This window comes from Pelodiscus sinensis, chromosome 2 (assembly GCF_049634645.1).
Source record: "Pelodiscus sinensis isolate JC-2024 chromosome 2, ASM4963464v1, whole genome shotgun sequence".
Lineage (NCBI taxonomy): Eukaryota > Metazoa > Chordata > Testudines > Trionychidae > Pelodiscus > Pelodiscus sinensis.
Genome location: NC_134712.1, coordinates 92,362,005 through 92,385,881, shown reverse-complemented (window position 1 = coordinate 92,385,881; position 23,877 = coordinate 92,362,005). Strand labels below are relative to the sequence as shown.

General features: G+C 41.1%; 1 protein-coding gene across 1 annotated transcript in view; it reads right to left on the bottom strand.

Annotated features, from left to right (window-relative positions):
- Positions 1–23,877, bottom strand: part of CCDC102B (coiled-coil domain containing 102B) — a 333,694-nt gene that overhangs the window by 9,005 nt on the left and 300,812 nt on the right. The window lies entirely within an intron of this gene.

Genomic DNA, 23,877 nt, shown 5'->3' with positions numbered 1-23,877 from the left:
GTGTCAGTAACAGTGAGCCCAGGTTAACATTTTGTAAATTACAATTAACTCTCATTCTTTAATAACTATTGCCCATTATAATGAAACCTCCTATACAAAATGAGGTTGATATGAATTAAAATAAAAATGAATCTTCTGTACAGTGAAACAGTGATATTTAGAAACACCTTCTTATTACTATAGTTCACTATTGCCACTTAACCAAATTAGAGATGCTATTTCATATATTCATATGAATACATCAGCACATATGTTAGTTTGGTGGTTTTCAAGGTAACAAAGAACAATGAAACTTTTCTCTATTTTCTTTTTTTTTCCTCCCAAAGAGAGATAACCATCAGAATTTAAAACTGAAAAGAATCATTAAAAATGAAGGATATGTGCGTCAATTCTACAAATGACATTCTGTTCCCTCAATAATACGTGTTACATTTTCAATAGCAATTAATTTACCTTTAAAAAATAAATACATCTTGCTAATAGAAACACAGTCAATTCCATTAATACAAGCCCTGCGTTTTTATTTATTTTATTTATAGTTTCAAATGGATGAGTTGCTCTGATACTTGTATACAAATTAGCTGATGGTTTCCTGCCCTTCTTATTTCTTTAATGTATTAGCAGAGACAAATGGTTCATTTTAGTCAATTATTTAATTGCATGAATACAATTACATATGTTTTGAACCAACAGTAAAATCAATACTTTGCCTAATAACTTTTAGAATATTTAGAACAAGTCTTTTAAAGTGTCCATTGAAGAAAATATGTTTGCCAGCCTCTACTAATAAACTGGAAAGCTGACCCTTTTTCGAGAGCACCAATCCATAATAGCCTATTCTGTGCTCTCAGACCCAATTAATATAGAGAAACCCTGCATCCCCAACTGCACTGATTTGCAACCATCTGCAATAGCACAAATCAAAACTAGCTCCTACTGGGTGAGAAATACTGAGACTGCTGTTCCATTTAAGCTAATCCTTCTCAAGGTATAAATGGAGTGTACTGCACAGATAGCAAATGTTTTTAGCTCAATTTTCATTTCCCGTATTTGCAATATATACTCATAACAGGTCTGAAGTAGTTCTGTGCTTTTATTGCTCATATGCCAGTATTATATATTACTGCTATAATGTCCTATTTAAGAGAGAACATTTATAGTATCAGAGTAAGCAGGCTATTGCTAATGGAGAGATTCTGTGATGAGGCGAAGACATTTATTCTATAAGTAGTTGTCCAATAATGCAGCACAAATTCAGAATTAAATTATGGTTACTGCTTGTAAATTAAATTTAAAAAATAAGTAATAAAAACATACCTAAGCAAAGCAGGTATCATCAGCTTTGATTCTATCAGTAAAAAAGAAAGTGGTGTCTGGAGAATAAATAGGCTCTAAATTTGCTCAGCTTCAGTAATGCAAGAGATACACTGTATATAATTGGCTGCAGGCAGTCCCACATAACTGTGAACACAATGATGGGAGAAGAGCATCTTTCTTCCATAGTTTATGGAGGGGCCAAGCACAATTCCCCAAGGCAGAATAGGGACTAGTGCAGACTAATGTGACAGTGGGTGCCAGTCTCCCTAAGAGTGGGAATAGGACCAGTTATCCCTATAAGCTGTTCACTTGTGTAGCTACTCAGGAGAGATTCAAATGCTCTCCAGCCGATTAACAGAGCACCCACTCCTAGGCTTTTTGTTTCTATAGGTGGTGCACATTTGCACTTGCCTTAGTACACATAAAATGTATTCCATACATGAATGGAAAATGTCCACACATGAATGAAAAGATCAGAGGGAATGCTGAATGGGGCCACAGTTTAATTGCTTTATTTTCTAACATCAGCTGTAATTATAATTGGAACTTGAGGACTGAGTCTCTTCCAATCTCACTGCCCCTCTCTATACACATTCTAGCCTTTATAATTAGGTACTACACTTGTGGGTCTAGCTCCCATTGTGTTTTGCAGGCACAGTTTACTGGCTCTGGAAATCATAGATACTATGAATTAATACTGCATTTAAAACAAATGAACAAAACAAAACAAACAAACAAAAAACTGTTGCAGACTAGAGATACCAAAGAAAAAAAATTAATCAATTTGCCTGGAGTGTTTTGGTTCATTGGGTAAGAACTTGTTGTGCTGCGCTCTGGCCTGGCTTAACTTACCTCATTTTATCTGGGTGATGCATGGCCTGTAGGATAAAATACTTAGTTTCTGAAAGCCTTCCATGTAACAATCAAAACAACAGCAAAAACCCTGCACAAACTGGAGTCTCTGGCTCTTATTATGAAAAGTTAAATCTCTGGATGAGGACAGTTTTTGTTTCTGATTTTTTTAATTAAAAATACTTTTTATTTGATAGTTTTGGTTTGGTTTGGATAGGTTGGGGTCTTTTGGATAGAAGACTCACTTTGAGAGTCCTTAGATTAAATTAAATCTGATTAGAAGATATGCTTATGATTTTTTAGCACTTGGAAACATAAGAATCTAGTAAAAATTTACACTATTTTATAAAATACAGTTTAAAGCTTTCAGGTGGGCTATATTTTTGTAACTGAACCCAGTTCCTACAAGCTACTTTACATTGGGGGAGCTCTGTGCTTGCATGGATCTCCACTGATATTAAGGAGATTCTTCTCAGGTGCTGCATCTTGCAGGATCTGGGCCCTTGGGGATAATATAAAAACAGTGGGGCTGCCCAAATGTGACTGATGGCATTATTCGTCCTGCAGAATTATTGTTACCAGGGATCATGTGCATGAAGAGAACAGCCCGCTGCAGGTTAAGTCACAGAGCTTGTACTTAGAATGTTGGCAGTTAGAAAAACCATCAGCTTTTAATGAGGCATTGGGAAAATTGAAATTGAACCAATGGGAAAAAAATGCAGAAACCTGTGGCGTTGTTTCCATACAGTCACTTTTCAAAATGGAATCACACTTTAAATCCCCATATGTATTTTCAAGCAAAGGGTGAATTCTTCTAAAAATATGTGTTTGTTATTTGTATTACCATGGCATATAAGGGCCCCAGGCACTAGGTACAATGTACAATGTACAAGTAAAAAGAGAGAAAGCATTACACTGTCTACTGAAAACATTTATATAAAATGTGAAGACTAACAAAAAAGTCAATTACACTTAAGTGGTAGGATTCCAAAGTGCCTATATGAATCAGAAGTCTCATTGACAGCCAATCCATTTCTGTTATTCAGTAACTGGTCTTTTAAATTGACTTTATTCTTCTTGTTTGTTTTAAACCTCTAAACTTTCTACAAATTTCCTGATTGCACACAAGGGAAATGAACTTGATCATTACATGGGGTGTAAAACAGTTCACCATAACCTGGCTCTCTCCATAGGGTTCCAAATGGTCCCTATGTACACATTGTTCAATCCAGACATGGATACGTTTTATGAAAAGATGTAGGTGCAAATGTAGCAGAGAAAGTTTGGAGAAAAAGATGTTTCCACAGAGGAGTGAAAGAAAATGGGCCAAAACGTCTGCCCCTTAAACTGAAATTAAAGGATCAAGAAATAGGGAAGAATAGGGAATTGTGCCAAGGTGGAGTGAGGGAGATCTGGTTCCTGAACCTGCAGCTCCTTACCAGAATGAAAGGACAGGTTGTGGACATTATGGCTAAGTCTACACTGCAGGGTTTTTGCGCAAGAAGTCTTTTGCGGAAGAGTTCTTGTGCAAAAACGTCTTGCACAAAAGCACGTCAACACCTCAAAGTGCATCACTTTTGCAATGCGATTTTGCACAAGAGAGCATCCACACTGCACGGATGTTCTTGCGCAAGTAAGCTCTGATGGCCATTCACAGAATGGCCATCAGAGAAACTGTACTTTTTCGGATAGGCTCTTTTTGAACAAGAAACCCCTGTGGAGTGTCCACACTTGCATTTTTGTGCAAGAGCTGTAATGCAAAAAGGAGTTATGCCTTGTAGAAGGAGCTATACCTACACCACAATAAGCCCTCTGTTCTGCCATTTTACCGTTGATTTCCTTGTGCAAAAACATGCCTGAGGTATGGACGCTCCCCGGGCTTTTGCGCAAAAGCGGTTGTTTTTGCACAAAAATCTTGTAGTGTATATGTAGCCTCTGTGGCTTAGTTCTGCTATACCTATTCTTCCATCGGTAGAAGGTCATTGTGACTCACTGATCACCTTCATCTTCACTTTGCCTGAGCTTCATTGGGGCATTGTTGAGAATCTGGGGCAATGTGTAGAGACTCTTGCCAGTAGCTTAATAGTGATAATGGACCTAACTTTTCAACCTAGAATATTAGAATAGAAGAAGAGTACTGTAATTTTAAATATAATAAATAAATAAAATTTAAAAATAAAATACAGAAACTATAATGTGGTGAGCCCTTTGTGCTTAAGAGCCACCTTATTTCCAGAGGATGTGTTTTAACTTGGATGATCAGCCTAGATTCAAGAAAGTGAAGGAATACCATTGGACTTCTGATAGAATTTAGGTTTTCCTGGGAGGTCAATGATTGACAGCAGGTAAAATATTCCCAAGAGATCTCCAAGATCAGTACATCAGGGACTAGACAGTGGGTATGAAAAACTAGTATATGATTTTGCTAAAACAATTGGTAAGGAGGAAATAGCCAAATTCTATAGCAGGAGTGGGGAACTTCTGGCCCAACAGGGTTAGCCACTGGTGGACCATTAGACAGCTTGTTTACCTAAGCATCTGTAGTCATGGCCAATTGCAGCTCCAAGTGGCCCCAGTTTGCCATTCTCCTGCTTCCCACAGCTCCCATTGGCTGGAAATGGCAAACTCCAGGCACTGAGGGCAGCAGGTCTCTGTACTTGTGGATGCTCAGGTAAGCAAGGCATCTGGCCACCTAACAGTTGTTAACCCTCATGAGCCATGTACGGCCAGCACCAGAGAGGCTCCCCACCCTAGTTCTACAGGATGATTAGCAATGTTCATAAGTAGCTTGCACTGGTCCAAATAACTTGGACTAAAATTGCCCCAAGAGGATTAATTCCCCTTGTTACCAATGTTCCCTCTATTCCCCCCCCATCCATGTGTAGAATAAATTTTATGATGTGCTCTGAAGCATATCCAGATGTGCACCACCAGTGGAAACACATGCTGCCAGCTGTGGGTGCTCTCCTAAACAGCCCAGCAGCATCTGAATCTCTCTGGAGTGGCTACCCAAGCTCACAGCTTATAGGGGACATTGCTTGTTACTCATATCCCCAATCCTTACAGAATATGGAAGTAGTCCCTGCAAAACAATACTGTGCTGCTGCCCATGTGAGCTTTAGATGACTAGGATCACTAGGGTATTTGGCTACTCCCATGACTGAGAGTTATTGAAAAATTATGTTGTATACATGGGAATGTGTAAACAGATCACTTGCCATGTGGCACACATTGGATGGCCTGACAATAACTGGAATATGCAATAGAGAGCAGGGACAAACATCTAGGTGAAAATGAAATGAGAAAATAAAATGTAATGCTACTCAACTCTGGATAGAAAATCAAAACATTTTGAAAGCCTGCCTGGCAACAGACAAGCAGAAAATGCTATCAAAGTCAACCAGCAAAATCATGGAAATGCACAGTTTAGCAGACAGTGTACCATATGTCCACCAATAGCACAATGGGGACATTAAGAACGTCATTTAGGTGGTGTCCTATTGTGCCCAGGTATAGTATAACATATGGTACATTTGCTGTTTAACTGTGCATTTCCTCACTTTTCTTATTTAGCATTGATAACTTTGGGCTCGACTAATATAGTTGGCATCTGAATTTTTTTGTTTAATACTTTGAAAGTCTGTTATTGTTTAGAACCAATTTCATCACGGTGCAATTGTCCTAAAGTACTAAAATTGGATAGGCTCTTGTTTACAAACCTAAATGTAATGAGGTGGCTAAATGGAATTATTTTAACATAGCAGACTGCTGCACCTGGACCTATATAATTATCATTGTATCTGTATTCAAATCCTCATGCAATTTGCTATGTTGCAGAGTTGTTGCTGGTTTTTTTAGTAGTGTAGGAAGACTTCCCAAAAGGAAGCAGTAAAGTGAAAGATTAATGCAGCAGCGATAAAGAAGAAAGATCAAGAGAAATTTGGTTCTGTAGGAGTGCCACACCTATTATATTGAATGATTGAGAGAAAGCAGATTTCTGCAGGATAGCTGGTCATGAACTCCAGTATCTTGCTCTGTCATCTAATATCTTTGGGGACTACTGAGAAGGATCACTATTTCCCTAAAATTATGGATGTCTTTCTGGGAAAAGCAAGAAACATAACAGTCCCACACTGGAACAGAGCCACTCCTTTTTGTTGTCATGTGTTCTGAGGAGATGACTTTTAGGGTGTATCTACATGGGAATAAAATATCCACAGCATGACTGTGGCAGGCCTGGAGCCACTGACTCAGCCTTGCAGTGCTAAAAGTTGTTGTACAGATATTCTGATTAGAGCTGAAGACTGGGTTCTGGGAACATTTTCCTCTGCTGCCCCCCTCAGCATGGCCTGAGCCCAAATGTCTAACCAGTAATTTCACGCCCTGTACCCAGAGCCCTGTGAGCCCAAGCCATAGAATCATATGCTTTGAAGAGACCTCAGGAGGTCATCAAGTCCAATCCCCTGCTAAAAGCAGGACCAACCTCAACAAAATAATTCCAGTCAGGACTTTGTCAAGCTGGGACTTAAAAATCTCAAAGGACGGAGAGATCCCTAGCTAACCAATTCCAGTGTTTCACCACTCTCCTAGGCTATGTCTAGACTGCAAGCCTCTTTCGAAAGAGAGCGTCTAGACTGCACGTTGAACTTTCGAAAAAGCGGCTTGCTTTTTCGAAAGAAAGCATCCAGTGAGTCTGGATGCTCTCTTTCGAAGAAGCCCTATTTACATTCAAGAACGCCTTCTTTCGAAAGAGGAACTTTCGAAAGAAGGCGTTTTTCCTTGTAAATTGAGGTTTACCGCCATCGAAAGAAAAGCCGCGTTCTTTCGATTTAATTTCGAAAGAACGCAGCTGCAGTCTACACTTGGAATGTATGTCGCATGATTCACTGAAAACTGTACCTTAGAGACTAATAAAAATATATAAAATCATGAACTTTGTGGGCAAAATAATTTTAATATTCAAGAATGTTTTTGTAGAAGAAAAAAGGGCTAACTTAATCTAATAATTAATTCACCATAGTTCACTATTCTCAAGAGTAAACTTTGACACAATAGATTTCAAGTAAAAAAAAAGTGTATTATAATCATCTGGTCTCACTTTACATTTCTTTTTGGGTGAGGTGTATACCATTTACCTCTCAATCTATTTCTCGTTAAAAACAATGGTAACCAATTTTGCACTTCCATGAGAAGGACTGGAAGGTTTAACTTATTTTCTCCATTACATGAAACACATCATTCATATGTAGTGACTAGGGGGGCATTTATAAAAAATTGAAGCCATCAGACTCTCACACACAACTCATCCAACTGTTTGATTTATACAATTATTGTATTATTATTTTAAATAAAAAGAGCCAGATGCTTCTTGTGAAAGAAGATACCTATAGAAAAAGCATCTGTCCCTTTGGCACAAGACTCAGGAAATTAGGATGTTGCCTTTGGAATTGCTTCTGGGTCTGAGTCTGGTATGCTGGTTGCTTAATCGCTGTCTGGGCCATTTTCATTCTGAAATTCTTCAATATTTTTTGAACAAACTTACTTTTATTACGGTATTAAAAACTGTTAATGGCCTCAGTGATCTCTAGGTCTAGGCAGAACTTTTGGTGATGCACTGCAACGGGAGGAAGAAAGGAAGGCAAAAACAATATTTTCGACATAAGTATGTATAGTATGGGATTGGAACCATTCTTAGTGCTCGCTCTTTCTCTAGTTCAAAAAGCCTCATTTTAGAATCTGAACTAAAATGTGCTGATACTCTGTCTAACAACAAAATGGACCTTACTCCTTTTCCATGGTGTCAAGGCTGTTCCCCACTTTGGCATGACAAATGCAGAAGTGGGGACCTGCAAAAGCACCCCAAAGCCTTATCTCTCCAGGCTTTGGCACAAAAAGCCTAATACCTGGACTTTGGAGAATAAAAACCACTGCCACCACTCAAGTAATTATAAGAAAACCGGGAAAGAAATCACTTGGGAAATTTCATCCCTAAGATAAAACCAGGACACAAAAATGAACCAATACCAGTTAATTAGAAAAAAATGAGGAAAACAAACTTTTATTATCAAAACAAAACTATAGTTGCAAGCATAGTGATTAGATGGAAAAGAGCAACCGATTAATCTAGATACTCAGGGTGACCCCCGGGGCTCAGAACTTAGTTACAAAAGAGAAAAAACCCAGTTTTTATAGCACAGACATCAGTTCCAAGTTCCCAAACCAGAAAAACAATAAAACCTGATGGGCTGACTAAACTTTCCCCTACTTATACATTGTGAAGAGTATTTTTCTTGGAGAGAGACATGTCTTCTGTCTCCCTCAGTACCTGGAGAAAACTGATCTGACTCAGACAAAGAAGGGAAAAGTCCTTTGTCCCAGTTTGAAATCCCTACCTTAACTAGCCAGGTAGTTGCTATTTGCTGACCAACTACAGTAAAACTCCGATGGTCCGGCATCTGACGGTCCGGCACTCCTGATGGTCCGGCACCATCAGGAACCCAGAAGTGCTCCGGGCAGCCGGACCATTGGAGCTGCTCTGCCCCCAGCTTCCCCGATTCAGCCGCTGCTAAAACTGACCAGCGCTGAATCCGGGAAGCAGGGGGCAGAACAGCTGGAGTGCTGCCGGGTAGGTCCAGTAGCGCTGCCCCTCGGGGCAGCAGCACCCCAGCTGTCTCGGATTCAGCCGCTGCTGAAATTGACCAGCAGCTAACTCCAGGAAGCCCGAGACAGAGCTGCTTTGCCCCAGCTTCCTGGAATCAGCCGCTGGTCAGTTTCAGCAGCAGCTGAGTTGGATACACCTGGGACAGAGCAGCTGGGGTGCTGCTGGGTTGGTCCCCGCAGCGCCGAGGTTTGGCGCTACCAGACCAACCCAGCAGTGCCCCAGCTGCTCTATCCCAGGTGTCCCGATTCAGCCGCTGCTGAAACTGATCAGGGCTGACTCCAGGAAGCCCGGGGCAGAGCAGCTCTGCCTCTGGCTTTCTGGAGTCAGCCGCTGATCAGTATCAGCAGCGGCTGACTTGGGGACACCTGGGGCAGAGCAGCTGGGGTGCTGCTGGGTTGGTCCAGTAGCGCCGAGGAGCGGCACTGCGGGACCAACCCGTCAGCACCACAGCTGCTCTGCCCCAGGCGTCCCCAAGAGCATCTGGGGTGCTGATGGGTTGGTCTCGCGGTACCAGGGGTCGGCGCTACCGGACCAACCCAGCAGCATCCCAGCAGCTCTGCTGCAGGCGTCCCCGATTCAGCCGCTGCTGAAACTGACTAGCAGCGGCTGGATCGGGGACTCTTGGGACAGAGCCGGACTATCAGAAGGGAGGGCTATGAGGGGATCTGGGGTAGCAACCCCCCACCCCACCCCAGACCCCTCTTAGACCCCCCCTTCTGATAGTCTGGCATACCTGATAATCTGGCACCCCCTGGGTCCTAAAGGTGCTGGATTATCGGAAGTTTACTGTACCTGGCTAGTTAACCCCTTAGTCCCCAGGCTGCTGGTCAGCCCTCATGAGTATGACACATGGCATTGTGTAAGCTATTTGTTTTTTAATAGGGTGTTGATTCTATTATGATACGGGTCTATATGATGTGGAAATTGAGAGTAGCAGATAATGCATCTATTTATGGATCATAACGAGGTACCTATCACTGATATGCATCTATATAAAAGAAAGTTAAAAAGGGCTACCTAGAGAAATAGCATACAAAAGAATTTCACTTTAGATTTTGCTGGGTCTCTTAAAATGCCTGGCTGACAACACAGGAAATTGCTATGAATTACTCAGATATGAAAGAAGCAACATTGCACAGTAGGGGCTAAACTATCATGCATATTGCAACCTTAATAGTAAAAAACCAAAAAGATAAAGTGTTCATAATATTCTGATTAACCTCTAAAAGGCTAAGTTTGCAATAGATTGAATTAGCAACTAATAGGCTGTATGGATTAAGTGTAATGGTGGCGAGGTTCCTGCCCAAGACCATATCAGATTCTTACCTGATAGTCTGATCCAATTACACACACCTGAGCCAGAAGGCAACAGGTGATTGTCACATGGCATGAATGAACTGGTGGTGAATTAATTATGTTACTCATGTATATAAAATAGAAACTATGGGCTGTAAACTTAACCACCATGCCACAGGAAATATCTTCCATTACCAGTACAGATTATGGTGGTTAAGACTTCATGCTGTATGACATTTTCTTTAATGTTTCTTTAATATACAGTTTATTTTCCTTAGATAACCAATATCTTGTCTTTTTTCTCCTGTTACTTTTCTTTTCTCATAAACTTCATATCATTTTCTTTGGAGCTTAGTTTCCCAAGTAAACCTGGGGCTGTGTCTACACTGGGCCATTTATTCCAGAAAATTGGCCGCTTTTCCGGAATAAGCTGCGAGCTGTCTACACTGGCCCTTGAATTTCCGGAAAAGCAACGATGTTCTACTGTACAAAATCAGCCGCTATTCCGGAAAAACTATTCTGCTCCCGCTCGGGCATAAGTCCTTATTCCGGAACACTGTCCCGGAAAAGGGCCAGTGTAGACAGCCCCGTAGTCTTTTCCGGAAAAAGCCCCAATCGCGAAAATGGCTCTTTTCCGGAAAAGCGCGTCTACATTGGCCACAGACGTTTTTCCAGAAAAAGGGCTTTTCCGGAAAAGCAGCCTGCCAATGTAGATGCTCCTTTTCCAGAAAAACTGAAAACGGAATAGTATTCCGTTTTAAGCATTTCCGGAAATTCATGCCAGTGTAGACACAGCCTCTGAGTATATTGGACAGTATGTGAAACAACATAAAAATAGTTTGGCCATGGAACTATTGGATTTTGAGGCTAATTTTTTTCCTCTAAGGTCGATGCAAATATGATACATGAGGCCTGACTCTGATCTCACCTATAAAATTGTAAACTAGGAGTAACAGTTTCTAATTGAAATGAATGGAGCTATGCTGGCATGAGATCAGAGCCTGACCCACAGATACCATGATATAACATAGTTTAGGTAAAATGGGCAGCGAACACTTCAAAATGGGAGTTGATAACTACAATATCATGGCTAAGGGTTTTAGCAAGAACAAAGTGCAATCCAAACAACTGGAAATGCAAATTTTTTGTGTTAATTTTTCAGAAGAAGTATCCCAGAATCTTACATTAATGTTTATGTTCCTAAACTGGATGCGTGGAAGGAGTTTGAACCAGTATTTTAAAAGGTTCCAGCTCAAATCCAGACTCAGAGATAATCCCACACCTATGGTCAATTGGGCTGTCTCTACATTGGCCCCTTCTTCGGAACAGCCATGCTAATTTAGAACTTTGGAATAGGGAAATGCGCGGGGGATTTAAATATCTCCCGCGGGATTTAAATAAACATGGCCGCCGCTTTTTTTCCGGCTTGGGGAAAAGCCGGAAAAGAGCGTCCAGACTGGCGCGATCCTCCGGAATAAAGCCCTATTCCTTTCAAGTAGGAATAAGAGATCCTCCGGAATAGGGCTTTATTCCGGAGGATTGCGCCAGTCTGGACGCTCTTTTCCGGCTTTTCCCCAAGCCGGAAAAAAAGCGGCGGCCATGTTTATTTAAATCCCACGGGGGATATTTAAATCCCCCGAGCATTTCCCTATTCCAAAGTTCTAAATTAGCATGGCTGTTCCGAAGAAGGGGCCAGTGTAGACATAGCCTTGGTGTTTTTGTGTTCCTTTTTTTACTGTTAAAAGCCTACCTTTCAATCCTTGATGCTTCCTAACTCAAGAATGTCTCAAAGAAAATTATTTTTGAAAGGAAAACTCTTCCCTTCTTTGCTACCCTTAGCACCATCAACTCAATTTGGAGTATGGATCCTCAACTCACTAGTGACATAGTCCACAGACTGGAAGAGTCTAAGGCATATTATTAGCAGGCCTAATCTGCACTGAAACCTCATGTTCTGGCTCCAAATTTTGAGCCTGTCTTCAGACCCTTGGAGAGAACCTCTGTCAGAAAATACAGTGCAGCCATTTCTATAAAGAAATTCATATGATAAAAGTCATTAAGATTTCTTGCAAAAAATGAAAAACAAGTGCTTTTAGTCTAAGTTAGGTGCTGTGGATTGAAAAAAAGAACAAGAATGAACAAATGTAAATTCAACCTGACAGAACATAATACATACATCTCCAACACAATGGGCTGCAGCTTTTTACAAACAGGCTATGGAACTCTGCACATCAGGAGAGTTCTATCACATGCACTATCCAGGAAACAAAAATCCATAATAGCTTCCTAGCTACATGCATTAAAAATGACAAAGAAGGAATGTAAAATATGTCTTGGAAGGGAAATTTCTGGAGGTTTTTTTTTGGGGGGGGGGGTTGTTTTTAGCAATAAGATACTCATAAGAAAGTGCATTTGGAACTCGCTCCTTTTCCATTTCCTTCTCTACATGTGAATTTGACTTTGTATAGTAATATTTTTACCTACATAATCTTCAGGCCTATAGAAAGCCTAATAATTTCTTTTCCAGTAATTACATGGTTACCATCCTCAATTTTAATTCCATTTACCCTCTCAGAACTCTTATCTTTTAAGAGCTACTCAATATGTGTCTTCATTATCTCCCCCTTAACCTCTACCAGGTAGGCCACTGTTTCAAACCTTCCTCCCTGCCCACTATCTTTCTCCCATGAGAACCTGAATCAAGCCCACTCTAGTCTATACATAACATCTTGGAAGACATTAAATGTAGATTCTTTGCTCTGTGCTGTTTTTTTCATGTCTAGTTCTTTTGCTAAATCTGGTTTAAATAAACCAAAGTAACATTCACATGGAAACCAAAAAGCATAAGTACAGTAAACTTCCGATAATCCAGCACCTTTAGGACCCAGGGGGTGACGGATTATCAGATATGCCGGACTATAAGAAGGGAGGGCTATGAGGGGTTTGGGGTGAGGTGGGGGACCAACCCGGCAGCACCCCGCTGCTCTGCCCCAGGCATCCCAAAGTCAGCCACTGCTGAAACAGACCAGCGGCTGGCTCGGGGAAGCCTGGGGCAGAGCAGCTCCAATTGTCTGACTGCCTGGAGCACTTCCGGATTCCAGATGGTGCTGGACTATCAGGAATGCTGGACCACTGGATGCCAGACAACTGGAGTTTTACTGTACATACATCACCCTCCTACAAACAAAGTCACACATAAAAACCTGCAGGTTAATTTTTTTGTAACTCAAGACACTACTTACCACACTCCAATATCATTCCATAAAATTACTTTATGTTCTTAGAATGAAAAATACATGGGTGTAGGTCTGGAACTCACTATATTTAGCACTGGACAGGTGCCAAAACTACAGTGCTGGACCATGATAGTCCTGAGGTCTGATATCTCATGGAGCGGCAGGGCTAGTAACAAATGCTACATTGTGTCACTGTAAATGAGTCTATCGGGGGCCCCGATGGCACCCCAAGCTCTCCATCCCCAGTCCCGTGCTCCTGACACCCTGTGAATCACCATCTAGCATCCCAGTTAGTTTCACTATCGGCCCAGGGGGCCTCTTCGCGGTCAGAGGCTGCCTGACCTCCCATAGAGGGGAGAGAGGGGTCCGGGCCCGCCCCCTCTCATGGACCCCAGCCCAGGGCCCTAAGGACTCAGACGCTTGTGTCGTCCGGTCTGGCTGGCGGGGCATCTGCCGTAATGCGCCAGCCCACAGGCTCCCTTTGCCCGCCCTGGGCTACTTCCTCTCCCCGCCAGTCCGCTACGTCCGTGCCGGCGGCTTACCTCCTCGGCTTTGGTCCCACCCGCTGCACTGCATTGCGGGAGGGCTCTCTCCGAGCCCCCCCCCTCACCGGTGTTGTTCGGGGGTTTAAATCACCGCGCCACTTGCCGCTGGAGGGGGCTCTGCCCCCTGTGCGTGGGTCCGCTTCCGGCTGGGTGGCAAGGCCGTGTGATGACATCGCCCCCTGGGTGCCTCGCCACAGTGGCCGCCCAGGAGCTTCCGCCCGAGCGCCGCCACGTACGCAGTCTCCAGGGGAACCGGAGTGTGGGGCGCCTCTGCCCCGTCACAGTCACTTATTTCGAGGTAATTTCAAAATAAAGGGCTATTCCGAAATGCCCCTTAACCTTCATGGAATGAGGGTTACAGGGATGCCAGAATAGTGCGTCTGTTATTTCAAAATAAGGGGTGCATTTAAAATTGAGGAATTGCTATCTCAGGATACTTCTGGTATCCTGAAATAGTCCTGTTGTCTAGACATAGCCTAGTAGACCTCATTTCTCCAAATTCCTCATAACACCTTAATGGCTACATTTGTTCCTTATCTAGAGATAGGGATGCAAATGTAGCCAACCGAAATTGCTAATGAAGCAGGGATTTAAATATCCTGCACTTCATTAGCATAATCTCACCTGCGCACTATTCCGATCACCAACTGATTCGAACCAGGAAGTGCGCTCTGGGCCATGTTAGTTCTAATCAAACCCCTTGGTTTGAACTAACGTTACTCCTCAAGATCGGAATAGCGCGCGGGCGAGATTATGCTAATGAAGCATGGGATTTTTAAATCCCCGCTTCATTAGCAATTTCGGGCAGCTATATCTGCATCCCTATCTTGAGATAGGGAGCAAGTGAGGTGAACCCTTTGTTATTTAGCTATATTGAAACTTCCATTTGATGCTTTTTCCAAAATCTTGTCTTCGTATTGGTCTGTAGGCTTATGTGACAACAGAAATTAGTACCTGTCATGCTTCTTTTGGAAATAGAATTTAAGTGTACCTCTGATCTATTTTCTGAAAATTGTGTATTCATTTGAATAGCAGATAATTTTGAATGAACATAATTTTAGAGGGGATGAGAAAATAAAAATATAAACCATATGAAAAAATAAAAATTTGCCCAGCTTCCTGAGGCTCCTAAATTTTCAGAAACATGAAGGGATTTTACACAAACTGAAACACTCACCTAAAGAAAATAGTGTATAATTAGACCATTGGAAAGCAACTTTAAAGAAAATCCAGCTAATATGGTTTATCTAGAAATCTATTTCAAATGCAGGACCTTTCATAAATTTTAAGGGAACTCAAAGAGTAAAGTTGAAAATGCTGTTTTGTTCATTGCATTTATATTTCTCTTATGGTTGCTTCTAAATTGCACATATATGCTCACACTAACGTATTTCTATTGACTTCACCTGATTACTCATGATTTACATTGATGTAAGTAAGAACATAGTCTGGCCTTACAAAAACTACACGATTGGAATCTAGCAATAATTGATAGTGTCCTTTTGACTGAACCACACAGTTCACCTGCTTCATGTGATAGTAAATAAAAAATCATGGAAATTAACATTATACAACCAAGTTCTGATACTGATAGCTGGTATCTTAAAATAAATGTTTGTTCTTCATTTACCATGCTGGAAAACAATTTCATTGTCAGTACCACATTTTAATGTGCCTTATTTTCAGGACCATTAAAATTTATGGCTACAGAGCCTGAATTAGCAGATCCTAGATTTTTAAACTAGTGTTTAAGTGTCTGCACTCATTTTTAATCCCAAATTTGGGATTACAAATGAGGAGGAGGAATGAGTGGTACATCTGTGTGATGCTCTTATACTCAACATGGGTTTAGCAAGGAGTCATGACCTTCCTCAGAGAGTGACAGGGAAGGACCACAACACTCCCCCTGGTGGGCAGAACAAAGACAGCCATGTCCACCCTGCCAAAAGAGAAAGGATGGGACAGGGAGCAGAAGTATAAAAGGCAGGTCCTGCATCTCAGATGGGCTAGAGCTGCTAAGGGAGACAGATGAATCCCACTGGCCAGAACTCCCCAAGAAAATAAAAGACCCCCATGCTAAGATGGTACCAAACCCCAGGGTTGTAGGAAGTAGCCCGGAGGAACTTGATGACCATCTTGTTAAGCACAGGCCTGATTCTAGGTCTGCATCTTGTGAATGGATCCCTGCTTATTCAGCGGTAGAGCACTCAGACACTGTCTGGGCCTTCTGGGCTGGGACAGAGTGGAGTGGGTGGAATCACATCTCCTTATTCCTGTGACTCCATCCCGAGTGTGGCAGTCATCCCATAATGGGCCAGGAGCATTGGTGCTCACCCTTACTTGAGCCCTTAGACTGTGCTGGTGTTCACCTTGACTGGGCTCACATACTACTTACCCTAAATTCAGGCTAAAACCTACTAACAATTTGCTACCCAGTCCAAAACCCATGAAAGCTGTGTTGCTCTGCCCAGCCTCTTTCCCCCATTTTGAGCTAACAGTTCAGAAATCCCATTGGGCAACATTGTGATAATGCTGCAAGTCGGTACATTTTGTTTGGAGGTTGATATCTTATACTCCAAAATCTTTCATTTTAAGAAATTAAGTAATCTTCCATTGAGTCCCTCTGCCACACACTGGGACCATCACTTTTGAGGAAGCTCTGCCATTATGGAGAAAAGAAAAATATAGGAAGGAAGCACCACAATGTTATACATATGCTCAATGCCTTGTGGAGACCCTGGAATTCATGGGACTATCCCACATTAAATATATATAATGTCTCTCTCTGTGTAGTGCTCCCTTACCAGTCAGAATGAATGAGCATCACTGCTCATTGCATAGGCAGGTAAGTGGAAAGAAAAAAATAATTCAGCATCATTGTGTCATATCCCAGGAGAAAATATTATGGGAGAAAGCGAGGCCTCAGCATCATGATTTATTGTCACCACAGTGAACCAGATTAGATCATGTTGCTTACATTACGAATTTACAATAATAGATTCCCAAATGAAGCCTACAATGAATAGGAAGATCTGCTATACACAGGTGGTAATTCTTGCTTTGGGGCATGGAACATGTGTTGCAATATTGCTAGATTAATACACCAAATGTATACCTTTTCCCCCTTCCTATAAAAGAGAAATTGGTAAGTTTAATTTTCCAGGAGAAGAAAAGTTTTAATAAGGTATACTGAATTTTCAATTGAGAAATATTAACAGGTTGTTTGGAGTTTTGAAGGTGACTAATGTTACAATGGCCTTGAATTTTTCATAAATACTGCCATACCTAAAATGACTTATATTTTTAGCTTAAGAGAAAGACCAAATATGTTTGTCAAGATAAACTTCCGAAGCTGAAGCTTGTTCATAGAGTTTTAGTAGCCTGACCTCCCCCCGACTTAAGAACTTGCTAAAAATGTGCCCAAGAAAAGAACTTAACTATTGTCTTTATGATTTCCACTGTTTCAGCCTTCTTCCACAACTTTGCTTCCTCTAACTTTACATATTCTCTACTGAATTAATAAGTGCTTAAAAATTCAGGGATCCCATTGGGCCACCTTGTAATAGCTCTACAAGTCAATACCTTTTGTTTGGAGGCTTCCATCTTGTACTACAGAATCTAAGCTTTCATTTTAAGAAATTAATTATCTAGAAGTCATAGTCATAGCCATAGCGTTTGCAGTAATAACTGTCTTAGTCTGCACACAACATAATAAATAGGTCTGAGATGCCTCTATACATTAAAATGGGGTGTTAATTCAAAAGAATTAATATGATAATTTAAATTATAACTATTTCACTGTTGATCAAGGGATATATGAAAGAAGAGGCCCAGTCACATTATTTATATTGCCATATCATCTAGGGTCCTTAATTACGGCTCATCGCCCCATTCTGCTGGCTCTGGCAAGTATATAGCATAAAAGCCTTCTGCCTTGAACAGTACTTAAAAATCTAAGTATAAAACAAGACCCAAAAGGTAGATGCAACAGACAAAGACAACACAAGAAAATAATGAGATAATCAACATAAGAAGTAGGGCTGTCAAGACACTAACATTAATTGTGATTAATTATGCAACTAAAAAATAATTGCAATTACTCATGAAATTAACTGTACTGCTAAATAGTAATACAATACAATTAATTTACATATTTTGGATGCTTTCTGAATTTTCCATTTTTTTCAATTAAAAACACAGAACACTAACTGTGCAATGCTAAATGAATTACAAATATTTGTCCTGTAAAAAAGTATTTTTCAATTAATCTAAATATAAGTTCTGTGGTGCAACCTCTTTATCATGATAGTAGCATATAGAATTATGTACAACCCCCAAGTTTACAAGTCCACTCAGTCCTATTTTTTATTCAGCCAATCACTCAGATAAACAAATTTGTTTAGATTTGCAGAAGATTAGGCTGCTTGCTTCTTGTGTTCAGTCTTCTTAATGGTACCATATTATGTTAACTCAAATGGTAGAGGAAACCATGATGTATGCGCATGTCTTGGGAAAGGTATGCTGTATTGCTCACTACTTTCAACATGTGTAAAGGAAAAGATTAACCAACAGAAAATACAAAATGTATATTTAAAAACGCCTTGACTACAGCCAAGTGAAATTTTTTGACAATCTTTTTTTTTGGTGGGTGAAAAATACAGATTTTATGCCATTACAACATTTCCAAATTTAAAAACAAGGAGTCCTATGGCACCTTAGTGACTAACAAATTATATATACACACATACATACCCTGGATTCTGTAATTTCCACTCACATTTATCTATGAAGTGGGTTTTATCCAGAAAAGCTCATGAGCTAATAGATTTATTAATCTCTAAGGTGCCACAAGACTATTAGTTGTTTTTAAAGTTACAGATTAACATAGCTACTGCACTAAGATTTCAAAATTTGGTAATTTTGCGGAATTATTTATTTGAAAAAACTAAATGTATTTTAAAAAATGAAATCTTATGACATTTTTCTAAAGATTTAGATGTTTTATTTGAAATAGCTATTTCAAAATTTCTCTTAATTTTAATTTTATTTTAAAAAGATATGTTAAAATGCTTAAACTCCAAATGAACTGTTTTGTTTTACCTGAAATAAAACTTACTTGGTCTTTTGGATAATACTGATTATTTTAAGAAATCTCAAAACCATTAAAAATATTCTGAGTGTTGCCAGCATACCACAAAATCTATTATTCACTCAGCTATAAGCTTGATCTTTTACTTAGAGCATCTTCCTTTTTCTAGTGATCACTTAATAACTTTTAATAAAATTTTAAGCTTCTCTGAGCAGGAATCCAATTATTTAATTTCTCCATAAAACTCCTTGCACATACATAGCACTGTAGAAATAGAAAGTAATTAAAGCATCAAGATTTCTTTGATTATATAGTTCGACTCCTAAAACAATAAAATGAAAGCTTTCTGAAGTTTTGTTTTTATATTCCTCCTGCAATCTTTGATATATATTTTTGTGTGTATCTGTTGAAGGACTGTATATACTCATATGACTAAGATATAACTGTGCTTTCCTTTGATTAAAATCCGACATAAATTTATATGTAGATTAGGTGTGTGCTTTGGATACTTGGCAAGTCTCCCAATGGGCACTCACTGATGCAAAAGTTATCTGTCATTGACCACAATAACAAAAAGGGAATTTTTAAAATGTTAGAAGTTTAAAAAAAAGTAAAATGAACAAAAACGGTAGTCTTTAAAATAATGGTAGAAAATTAGGAACAGAAGATGATAATTATTTTCCAGTCAGTCTTTACAATACAACTGTCCAAATGGCAACAATGGAAATTGATCTAACATATTAGACATTCTTAGAGTAGCAAACCCCCCAAATTAAAGGAAATGAGAATAGAAATTCATGAAATCTAAACAGGTATGCTTTAAATTTTCTAATTTGAAGAAGCCAAGAGTCAATGTCCCTAACTTAAAAAAGGGGGAGAGGTAGACAATGAGATCAACCAGGAATAGCTAGACTAAAGGTCTTTTCTACACTAAAGAGTTTTGTCAACAAAAGAGTGAATACCTACACACAGTGATGGAACTTTAGGAAGCAAAAATGCCCTATTTCGGTAACAAAATAAAACCACCCAATGAGAGCCATAGAGTTTTTTGTGCAAAATTTTGTGGATAATTGCCAGAATAGATACCAGGCTTGATTTTATCACTGTAATTTGCCTCCAGGAGGTGTCCCATTCTGATTCCTTTGGTCAGCATTTTGAACTATATTGCTGTGCAGCCAAGTGTAGAGCCATCTGCCCCTTCCCCGTAGGGGCACCTAAGGAGTATTTTTGAAATTCTATTTGCTGTCGGCCTGGTGTGGAGAGGTCTCATTGCATCATCCCAGATGACCATGGCAACTTAGTGCTGCAATCGCTGTCCTGCTTGGACTGCCATGGAGATGCTGAATGTGCTTAGTATATAGGGAGAGGAGGCTGTTTGGTTGCAGCTGTTCTTGAGCTGTAGGGGTTTTGATACCTATGGGCTTGTGAGAAAAGGGCTGTGATTGGGACGTGCGGCCATGCAGAGTGAGGATACGGGCATCGAGGCAGGTATACCATAAGGTAAGGGAGGTAAAACATCATTCTGGTGCTGCACCTGCAGGTTCTATGAGGAGCTAGATGCTATCCTCAGTGGTGACCCCACTGCCACCACCAAGAGCCCCATGGATACTTTTGTAAGCCTGGAGGGAGTGGTAAGAGGACCTAGTCGGGAAGACAAAATCATTAATGAAGAGGTAGAGTTGGATGATGAAGAGAAACTCCCAGTGAGGTCACCCAGTGAGGCAGGCAACCAGGAACTATTCTTCACTCTGAAGATGTCTAACCAGTCTCAGCAATTTCTCTCTGGTGAACAAGAAGCTGGTGAACAAGGAGACACTTATAAGTTGCTGTAAGACACTTGTAAGGTTTGTGTAATATAGAGATGGGTTGAAGGTATAGAAATATACAAGGCTGGCTGTGTTTCTATGAGCTGGGTATTTCCATGTGCAGCTAATCAGTATGGTGGAACAGGATATGATGCATACCAAGATCTCATGGGATTACTCCAATAGGACTCTAGGAAAGTTTCCTTGAGGTCCTTGTCAGAATTGCTTTATTCCTCCCCCACTTCCCACTGCAGGACACTTTCCCATGCCATTTGGCAATCACTTGTGAAGGAACGGAAATGGTACCAGGCAAGCAGCATAGGGACCAGGGTGGAAGCCACAAGAAACAGATGTACCATTGCTTCCATGCTTACCCTCAGCAGTGAGATATCTGCTACAGTGACCCAAGGAAAAGTGTGAGAAAGCTGCACCACAAACTTTGAAGAGTGTTCTTTCCCCATATAGAGTTCCTCCCCTTACAGCCAACACACCCTGAGCTTTGGGAATAGTGATAGAAATGTAGCCGTGTTAGTCTGGTGTAGCTGAAGCAAAATACAGGACTATGTAGCACTTTAAAGACTAAAAAGATGGTTTCATAGGTAATGAGCTTTCGTGGGCCAGACCCACTTCCTCAGATCAAATAGTGGAAGAAAATAGTCACAACCATATATACCAAAGGATACAATTTAAAAAAAAGTGAACACATATGAAAAGGACAAATCAAATTTCAGAACAGAAGGGGAATGCGGGGGGGGGGGGGAGGAGGTAAATGTCTGTGAGCTAATGATATTAGAGGTGATAAGTGGGGAAGCTATCTTTGTAATGGGTAAGATAACTAGATCCTTTATTCAAACTCAGGTGTAAAGTGTTGAATTTTAGCATGAATAACAGTTCAGAGGATTCTCTTTCAAGTGCAGTCTTAAAAGGCTTTTGAAGCAGGATGCAGGTAATTAAGTCATTGAGACAATGTCCTTTGTGGTTGAAATGGCAAGAAACTGTTTTTTCTTTGTGATCCTGTCTAATATCTGTTTTGTGGGCATTGATCCTTTGGCAAAGTGTCTGAGGCACTTTTTTTTTAAATTGTATCCTTTGGTATATATGTAAGGGGACTGTTACCCCTTACTAAAACTCTGTGGGAGTTTTTTGGTTTGCCAGCTCCCACTTTCAGAGGGGGAAGGGTTCAGGAGGCTGACTGACCCCAGAGACGATGGAAAGCAGCCAATACTCCAGCTCAGCCTGATTGACAGGTTGGATAGGCCAGTGAGGAAGGGGAGAGGCCAGGCCCCGTCCTCCCTGTGAGCTGGGATTGTTCTGGCTCTCTCTCTGAACAAACAAGCTCTGTGCAGAAGAGGTCCTAAAAAGACAGAGAGCTGAAAGAGCAGTGCAAGCTGTATGAAGAAGTCCTGCAGCGACAGAACCAGACACAGACAGGCCAGGAGTACAAGCTGTGTGGAGAGACTGTCTTGCAACAGCAGAGCCAGGCATACACAGCACAGAGAGTGCAGACCCTGTGTTGAGCAGCAGACTGGCAGTGCTCAGAGAGCCAAAAGGAACAGAGAAGCAACACAAGGAGCTGGAACTGGCCAAGCAGCACAGCCTGCAGCTGGATGTGGTGAGCACCTGGGACCAGCAAAGTGTGGGGAAAGGCTCTGGACTGGGAGAGGGGTCTGGCCACTTTGAGCTTGAGACTGTGTGGTCACTACCAGAGCTAGCGTGTCCTGCGTGTAGCCCCCCTGCAGCATATCCAGGGCCTCTAAGAAAGATACTGTGGACTGTCCTTACATTCTGCAAACTGCTGTTTTGATGTCCCTGTGCTACAGAGCAGGGCTGTGTGTTCTCATTTAACCATTCTCATTTTTTCTTATTCTTTTCTCTTTAATCAGTTGTTGTTTAATAAATTGTATTTGCTTTGAACCTTATGAAGTGATCACTGGGCCAAGAAGGCCTGCAGTGTAAAGAGAGCACCTCGGAGTGGGGACACCCTAACTCCTGCCCCTAGTGACTACAAGGTCAGGGATTAAGCCCCAGGAAACCTGGGCCCAGCCTTGTTGGGGTTTCAAGGGCTCTGCTACTCAGGAAGCAGGAGGGGGAGCCCTCAGGATCAGGGAGCCGTGGGGTAAAGGAAGTGGGAGCGGGGACTCAGATCCTTTCGCTGGTTCATTTCACCGGGGTGTATAGAAGCCAGGAAAGTTCCCCACAATAGCGGGATCATTCCCCCACTTACATATATGGTTGTGACTATTTTCTTCCACTATTTGATCTGAGGAAGTGGGTCTGGCCCACGAAAGCTCATCATCTAATACACCATCTTGTTAGTCTTTAAAGTGCTACATAGTCCTGTATTTTGCCTGAGCTTTGGGTGTTGGTTGAGATGTGTGCTTGCTAAGAGTCAGTGAGAAAGTGATTGTTATTATCAGGGGTTTATTTCACTGAAATGTTTCAATACTGTGCATGAACTTAACAATCATGTTTCTGTGCATTGTTTCTTGTGCTTTCACAGATGTGGCTTGGAGGAACATCCCATACACACTGGCCAGGCATCGCTACTAGATAAGAATGCACCCGAGACAAAGCAAAGATGACCTGTTCCAGGAGGCTCTGCACTTCTCCAATGCAGAGAAAAGACAATTTAAGTAGTGGAGGGAAGCTAAAAGGCAGGACAGAAAAGAAAATCAGGAGTTTATTGAGGACACTACTGAGATCATTAACAGCATGGAGAAGATGCAAATTCTGATGTCCTTAATAATGCTGCAAGGCATACCTGCCCTCCTTTATAGAGCATTCAGAATTCTTTTCCGTGCCTCCTCCACAAACTCCACCTGCACACTCCTTTTTGCTTTCTGGGACTTCTTGCTTTTCCCTTCACTCCACCTACTCAGTCAGCTTTAAAAATGGTAGCTGGATCTACACAAAGCTGGGAAAGTCTGCCAGGTGCTTTCATGCAGCTCAAAAAATACCTACCCAATCAGAACTCTGCTTTTCTGATCCATAATCTGCCTCACCAAAATAAAAAAAAAAAAATTAAAATATGTTTTGTGAATAGGTCACTTCTGAACTTAATATTTGTGTCACCAAT